The sequence below is a fragment of the Neovison vison genome, chromosome 10 (genome assembly GCF_020171115.1).
Source record: "Neovison vison isolate M4711 chromosome 10, ASM_NN_V1, whole genome shotgun sequence".
Taxonomy (NCBI): domain Eukaryota; kingdom Metazoa; phylum Chordata; class Mammalia; order Carnivora; family Mustelidae; genus Neogale; species Neogale vison.
Genome location: NC_058100.1, coordinates 10,440,892 through 10,448,827, shown reverse-complemented (window position 1 = coordinate 10,448,827; position 7,936 = coordinate 10,440,892). Strand labels below are relative to the sequence as shown.

The 7,936-nt window shown below is 35.7% G+C and overlaps 1 pseudogene; it reads right to left on the bottom strand.

The window, feature by feature from the left end:
* Positions 1-5,870: 5,870 nt before the first annotated feature.
* LOC122918965 lies at positions 5,871-5,956 on the bottom strand (annotated as a pseudogene).
* Between the last annotated feature and the right edge of the window lie 1,980 nt (positions 5,957-7,936).

Here is a 7,936-nt window from a genome sequence, read left to right as displayed (position 1 = left end):
CTAGAAATGGATTGCTAAGAGACAGAGTCTTCTCTGTCGTCTCTAACGGGTTTCACCTCTGAGCCTGAGACCAGTCAAAGAGGAGATGTTCAAGAGTAACACAGAATTAAGACTAGCCATCAGAAAAGAGAGAAAAGTTTCTAGATAAGTGGCAACAATTTATACTTGGCTGGTGGTATAAGTAGCAAACACTTGCCACCATTAAAAGTTATGTTTCACCCTGGGGCAAATAATACATTAAATGTTAATTTTTTAAAAAGTTATGTTTCATAATGATTAGAACTTTACATAGGTAAAAATGTGATAATTCAATGTTTTATTTATTTTTTTTTAAAGATTTTATTCATTTATTTGACAGAAAGAGAGAGACAACAAGAGAAGGAACACAAGCAGGGGGAGTGGGAGAGGGAGAAGCAGGCTTCCTGCTGAGCTGGGAGCCCAATCCCAGGACCCTGGGATCATGACCTGAGCCGACAGTAGATGCTTAACCAACTGAGCCACGCAGGTGCTCATAATTCGATGTTTTTTTTTTTTTTTTAAAGATTTTATTTATTTATTTGACAGAGAGAGATTACAAGTAGGCAGAGAGGCAGGCAGAGAGAGAGAGGAGGAAGCAGGCTCCCTGCCGAGCAGAGAGCCCGATGCGGGACTCGATCCCAGGACCCTGAGATCATGACCTGAGCCGAAGGCAGCGGCTTAACCCACTGAGCAACCCAGGCGCCCATAATTCGATGTTTTAATTAGGATTTCTTTGCATTTATTTTGCAAACGTTTGTCCTCTGCTTATAGAACTCTCAATTTAAAATGCTGCCCAGTTTTCTCTTGGAGATTCTTACTTATTTATATAAGCTATTCTTTCTCTATGACCTATTCTTATGAGCTGTTTCTGTGCTGATTTTTTTTTTTTCTTCATATGTTTTTGGTCTTTTAATTTTGTTGGTGATTCTAATATTGAAGAGTTTTAGTTTAATTGTCCCCAAATCTTTGCTTTTACTTTGTCATTTCCTCTACACTTTTATGTTTATATTCCCTTCTCCACTTTAAAGACTAGAGAATATGTATTCATAGTTCCTGCCTGCTTTGTTGTACTTTTTATATTTAACTTTATAATTCATGTTGTGCTTATTTTGCACATAGGATGAAGTAAGGATCTCACAGGAGATGGTTCTCCAAACTATTTATTGACTAATCCATTGGTTTGGGATGTTTCCTTATCATATATTACATTCCATACACACAGTACACACCTTGATGCATCACCCAGACTCCCCCCTCAGGAAGAAGGACTTCTTCCTCAGCTGTAAGAAGATAGCTCTCTATTGCCAGGTCTTTCTAGAAATTGCTTCAGCAGAATGAAACTGCCCTGCCCTGGCTCATATCTCCTTTTGGGGCTAGCCCTCAACCAGGGATTGGTTGATATGGGACCACAAAGATCCTTTCCTCCCAACTAAGGAGAATTCTGAGGATCCTCTCAGCCCCATGGCTGAAAACCTGTGTTGGGATTGAATAATAGCTCAGTTTCTCTCTTTGTCTGATTTCACTTCTATCCCCTCCTTCCTTCCATGCTGATCCTAAGAACACTCGGTAACCAACATCATGCAGCCTGATCACCATCTCAAAGTCCCAGGAACACAGCCTGTGAGATATACATACATAGCAGCTCACAGTCTATAACCCACAATGCCAAAAGTTCTGAAAACTGTAAGCTCTACCATGAGTTTGGTGACAACATTCATTTGGGAGAAAAATATGCCCCTTATCACGAGAAGGGTGTTTATAGTTTTGATGTATCCTACCCAGTGTCATTACAGAAGGATCAGTGTATGTGATTATGGGGTACTGGTCCAGACCCCACTGAAAGTATTAAGTATTATTTAGGATACAACCAAATTACCTTTCTAAAATACAGATTTCAAATTCCAAAACACATCTAGTCCCAAAAGTTTCAGATAAGGCATCATGGACCAAAACAGAATGTATTTTGAAATTTACCTTGATGCAGGTGTCCTTTTAATTGCAATATCATCATTAAGCATTTTGAAATCTAATAAATTAAAGTGTCTCCTTCAGCACTGCTATTCTTTTACAACAATTTTTGTTATTCCCACCCATGTTACTCTTTGAAATTAACCTCAGAATCATTTACCAAGTTACCCACAAAACGGAGATTTTCACTGACCTAATATTAAGCATAAAAATTAATCAGAAAATTAGTATCTTCAAAGTATTTAGCCATCCCATTTAAGAACATGAGAGACCTATCCCTTTGTTTAGGTTTGCTTTTTTATCTTTAGCTGGATTTAGGGGGGTTTTAATATTTCTTCAGATAAACCCCACACATACTATACTGGGGTTGCAGCAATGACTTAACATTAGTTATTATTCTGAAAGAAGCTAAAACCTTTTTCTCCATCAATTCTTCTAACTGGTTACTATTTGTTTCTAGAAAAAAATAATTTCCTCAAACCTTTACTTTCTATTCATCCCTGAACAGATGGAATGTTTGCGTCCCCCCCACAAATTCATATAGTATTGAAACCTCCCCCACAATGTGATGGTATTTGAAAATGAGGCTTTGGGAGACAAGTAGGTCTTGAGAGCAGAGCCCTCATGATTAGTGGGATTAGTACCCTTATAAAAGAAATCCACAGAGTTCTCCTGTCCCTTTTTACCATGTGAGGTCATAGGGAGAAGACAGCTGTTTATGAACCAGATAGTGGGCTCCTACCAGATGCTGAATCTGCCAATACCTTAATCTCAGACTTCACAGTCTCCAGAGCTATGAGAAATAAATGTGTGTTGTTTAAGCCTCAGTCTGTGGTATTTTGTTATAACAGCCTGAAGGGACTAAAACATTTCCTTTCTGAAATTACATTAATTCTAAGAAATTTTCAATTGGATTTCCTTGAATTTTCCCTATATTTACTTATGTCATCTGCAAATAATGATAATTTTGTTCTCTCATTGAATATTCCTACACCCTCTTTCCATTTTCTACCACGTTGTTCTGGACATTATGTTCATGCCAATGTGAAATACTGATGGCAGGGGCAGAACTCTGGTCAGGTTTCCAGTTTTAATTGGAATTGTCCCTAGTGCTTCACCATTAAACATCATGTTGGCTGATTCTTCAAGACACTTATTCTTAATCATTTACAGAAATATTATATCCTTAGCTTTCTAAGAGTTTCCTTTTCTTCTATAAGAAATAGGTTACATTGTATATTTTTATATCTGCTGAAATTACTCTGTCTCTTTTGAAATACTGCTATGAAGTAACCTTCTAATCGATTTTACTACTAGTAAACCATTCTTGAATTTCGGGATAGACTGTTTCACTGTAGTGGGTGAGTTGCACCAATTCTTTACAGAAATATGGATTTTCACATACATTTTTATAACTGAGATCCGTCTACTGGTAAAGGTTCTCAGAAGTGAGGCAGCAGAATCGTCACCCAGGGAACAATTTAAAAACAAAGATCACACAACCCAGAAGCCATGACAGAAAAGAAAGATAAATTTGATTTTTGAATAGTTTTAATTCTCTAATAGAAAAAAATGTCCCCTAGCCAACAAATAGACATTTGTTAGAAACAGAAAACTGAAGATTAATTTCATATTTTACAAAGTACTCTAGCAAGCAATTACAAAAAGGAGAAGAAATCCAACAGTAAAGCGAATAGTTACAAACAGGTAGTTTTGGGGGGGGCAGGAGGCAACAACTGTAAGTGGACAATACAATTTGAAACAGTTCCCAAACTTTTTGATCAAGAAATACAACACAAAACTAAAATAGATATAATTTTAAGTCTATTAATATAGCAAAATTCCAAACATTTGATGACACCAGTCCCAGCAAGGATATGGGAAACCATGCATTTGTTCTTTTTTGTTTCTAGAGAAGAGTTTGGCAATAGCTCTCAAATTAAAAATCCATGTACTTTAGATCCAGCAATTTTGCTGCTAAGAATTTACCATTTGGATGTGTTCACAAAACACATGTAGAAAGTGCAAAAGAAAACCAAAACAGCCAATATATTTATCAATCTGTATTAATTTTAAAACATATCCCTTTGATGGAATAGTATGTTGCCATTAGAAAGAAACAGATTTCTGAGGGGAACCCTCCTACACTGTTGGTGGGAATGCAAGCTGGTCCAACCACTCTGGAAAACAGCATGGATATTCCTCAAAAAGTTCAAAATAGAGCTACCCTATGACCCAACAATTGCACTACTGGGTATTTACCCTAAAGATACAAGCATAGTGATCCGAAGGGGCATGTGCACCCGAATGTTTATAGCAGCAATGTCCACAATAGCCAAACTATGGAAAGAACCTACATGTCCATCAACAGATGAATGGATAAAAAAGATGTGGTATATGTATATACAATGGAATACTATGCAGCCATCAAAAGACATGAAATCTTGCCATTTGCAACGACGTGGATGGAACTAGAGGGTATTATGCTTAGCGAAATAAGTCAATTGGAGAAAGACAACTATCATATGATCTCCTTGATATGAGGAAGTGGAGATGCAACATGGGGGATTTCGGGGGTAGGAAAAGAATAAATGAAACAAGATGGGATCAGGAGGGAGAAAACCATAAGAGACTCTTAATCTCACAAAACAAACTGAGGGTTGCTGGGGGGAGGGGTATTGGGAGAGGGGGGTGGGTCTACGGACATTGGGGAGGGTATATGCTATGGTGAGTGCTGTAAAGTGTGTAAACCTGGTGGTTCACAGACCTGTACCCCTGGGGATAAAAATACATTATATATTTATAAAAAATTTTTTTTTTAATTTAAAAAAAAGAAATAGATTTCTGTGTACCGATAGGGAAAATTTCCAGTATAAATAATTAAATGAAGGAAAGCAAATTGAAGAAGAACAAGTATATTCTGGCCCCTTTTGTAGATATATTGAAGATGGATAGGCAAAGATATAAACCGGTATGTGCATCTATTTTGTTGTTTATACAAAAAGGTAATCTTTGGGGACAGGACTTGGATAAGATGGTAGAACAAGAGGGGGATGTTTTTCACCATGTCCTCTCTACACTGTTCCAATCTTCCATGTTCCTTCTATTAAAATGTCATATGAGCAAGAATTTTCTAAGTGTTTCGAAGTGTGTTTTCTTTTATATACTTTTCTATATTAATTTGACAGTTAGAATTTAAAACCATATTCCTGGTCTCCAACCAAAGATTCTGTTCCAGTGGGAAGGAGTGGGGCCCAGGAATTTGAAATTTTTACATGTATTCCCAATAAATTTTATGTAGGTAGCCAAGAAACACATTGAAAATATCAGTTCTGTAGCTATGCTATTTGTTTTTACCTCATTCAGATATTGATCCCAAGGTTAACCTGGCATAATAAACAATCTGCATGGCGTTGGAGGAACATAAGTGTTGAATCACTAAATGATGCCCTGAAATTAAGAGAGCACTCAATGTTAACTATACTGGAATTAAACGAAAAACTTAGTAAAAATAAATAAATAAATGGTTTGCATAGCTGTCCTTGGCTTTCTGTTATCTGAAAAGTTATATAGCATCAGAATTATCAATGCTGGACAATTTGGGGAAAAATTACCAATAAGACTAGAGTCTTTGTGGAAATAAGCCTCTATACCTTATTTATTTTTTTCCAAAGCTAATTTTCCCTTTTAGTCTTCTATTTATTTTTTTCATCACATCGAGTCAATTATATTTTCAGTCCACGTTATTCAGATTTTCAAACTTATTGCCTTAGAATTATGCAAATGAATCTCTAATAATTTTCTTTTCTACCATGTCCATTTTATAGCCTGTTTCCTCTCAATTTCATTTTTGAGTACTCTCTCACTCTTCCCTGAGTATCCTTGATCTATTTTATACATATTTTTCAATTAGCAATAATCGCGCCTCGGATAAACCTCATTGGCTACGATACTGCCACTGCGCAAAGAAGCTGCCCCTTGAACTTTTTAATCAACACTAATTATTCTGTTTCTATTTTCTAATCTTTATTTAATATCTTATTTTATTCTTATTATTTATTTCCCCTATTTTGCTTAAATTTGTGTTGTTGCTTTTGAAACTGGGGATGCCTATGCGGCTTACTTTGTTGGGTATGGACTCTTAGTTTCATTTTGTGCCCTGATCCTTGATCTCTGGGGTCTTGCAGTCAGTCCTCAGGACTCTGTGCTCACATGGCATCTGCTTGAGATTCTTTCTCCCTGCCCCTCTGCTACTCCCTTGCTTGCGCTCTCTCTCTTTCTCTAAAATAATTTTTTAAAATCTTTGAAACGTAACTGTCATTCACTCCTCTTTAATCATGAAAGTATATAAATTACTGATTTTGACTATAATACTTGCTTCATATGATAATTTTCTTCTTTTTTTAAAGATTTAATTTATTTTTCAGAGAAAGAGAGAGAGAGAGAGTGAGTGAGAGAGCGCACAAGCAGTGGTCAGAGAGAGGCAGAGGGAGAAGCAGGCTCCCACCTGGGCAAGGAGTGTGATTCGGGACTTGATCCCAGGACCCTGTTGAGCCAAAGACAGACACTTAATTGACCGAGCCACTCCGGTGTCCCTATATGATAATTTTCTAAATCACTCTCTGAGTATTCATTAATGATCTGTAGTGATAATTTTATTTTCCCTTTAGGTCGGTAGTTATTTCAGAAATTTTAAAGAAATTATCACATGGTTAAATGTATTTGTTTGTTTTAGTTAATTAAAGTCTGATGAAACACCAGAGTTGTCAGAAGACGTAATTATGCAGTATCTGTATTTTGAAGTTTTCTTTGTGTCCTTAAAAATCCTGTATTTGTTTGGTGAACATTCTACATGTATATTCTACTTTCAATAGATATGTATTAATTAACTTTTGTTAAATAATATTTATTATTTAATCCTGCTAAATAATATTATCTATCTTCATCCTTGATTTCTGGTTCCCTAATCTTTCAAAATATGAGAGAGACGTGGTAAATTTCCTTTCCTACAAGTTTATATCTATTCACTTCTGTGTCCTTTATTATAGATATATCTTTTATACTTGAACTCAATTTTGCAGTTTTTAACTTATTAAAATACATGCTTAGCATGTTTTAGCTACTTCATGTTAATCATGAGGTTGTTCAGCGAATATTCACTTAATGCTCACTCTGTTCAGTAACAGTTGACAGAACCACTCAATAAAAATCTGGCCGGTAAAATGAAGCACAATTCTGCTAGTGTCTGATTCTCCACTTCTTCTTTCTTCCTACCTGATGCAGTCAACTGGCTGGAGCCACAGCAATTACCTTGTGAGCAGGAGGGCAGGACCAAGACCTGTAGATATATCTCCCAAGATATAGAACACCCAACTACCTCTGGAATTTTTGTTATAAGAGAAAAATAAATCCCTATTGTTGGATATACTATTTGTGGGCTATTGCATGCTTGCAACTGAATACAATCCTAATTAATATGTCTTTACATCTACTCAATATGTCTTTGCATATGACTACTTAATATGTCTTTACATCTACTTCAGATTTTTCCAAAACGTATTTGAAACCATAATCTTTTAATTATAAAAGTAAACACCCTGCACTAATTCTCTCTGTAATAAAAGAAGTTAGGATACTATTAATTATCTTCATTTTCCAATCTTTATAACTGAAATTTGTGAGATCAGAATTTTATTTTGGTTGACTTTTTACATTAAAATGTTTTCTATCATTTTACTTTTGCATTGAATTTTGTTATCATAATTGTAACAATTATTTAAAATTAACATTTTTGCTCCATGTTATTGGTTTACCCTTTAGTTCTTTAATGGCTGAATTTGTCCGTTCATGGGTGACAGCATTTGACTCGTCTTTCAAGCAGCTGTCATATGTCTTTAGGCACATTTTGCTAAAATCCACATGAATGCTATTTTTCTTTGAAATCCTTCCA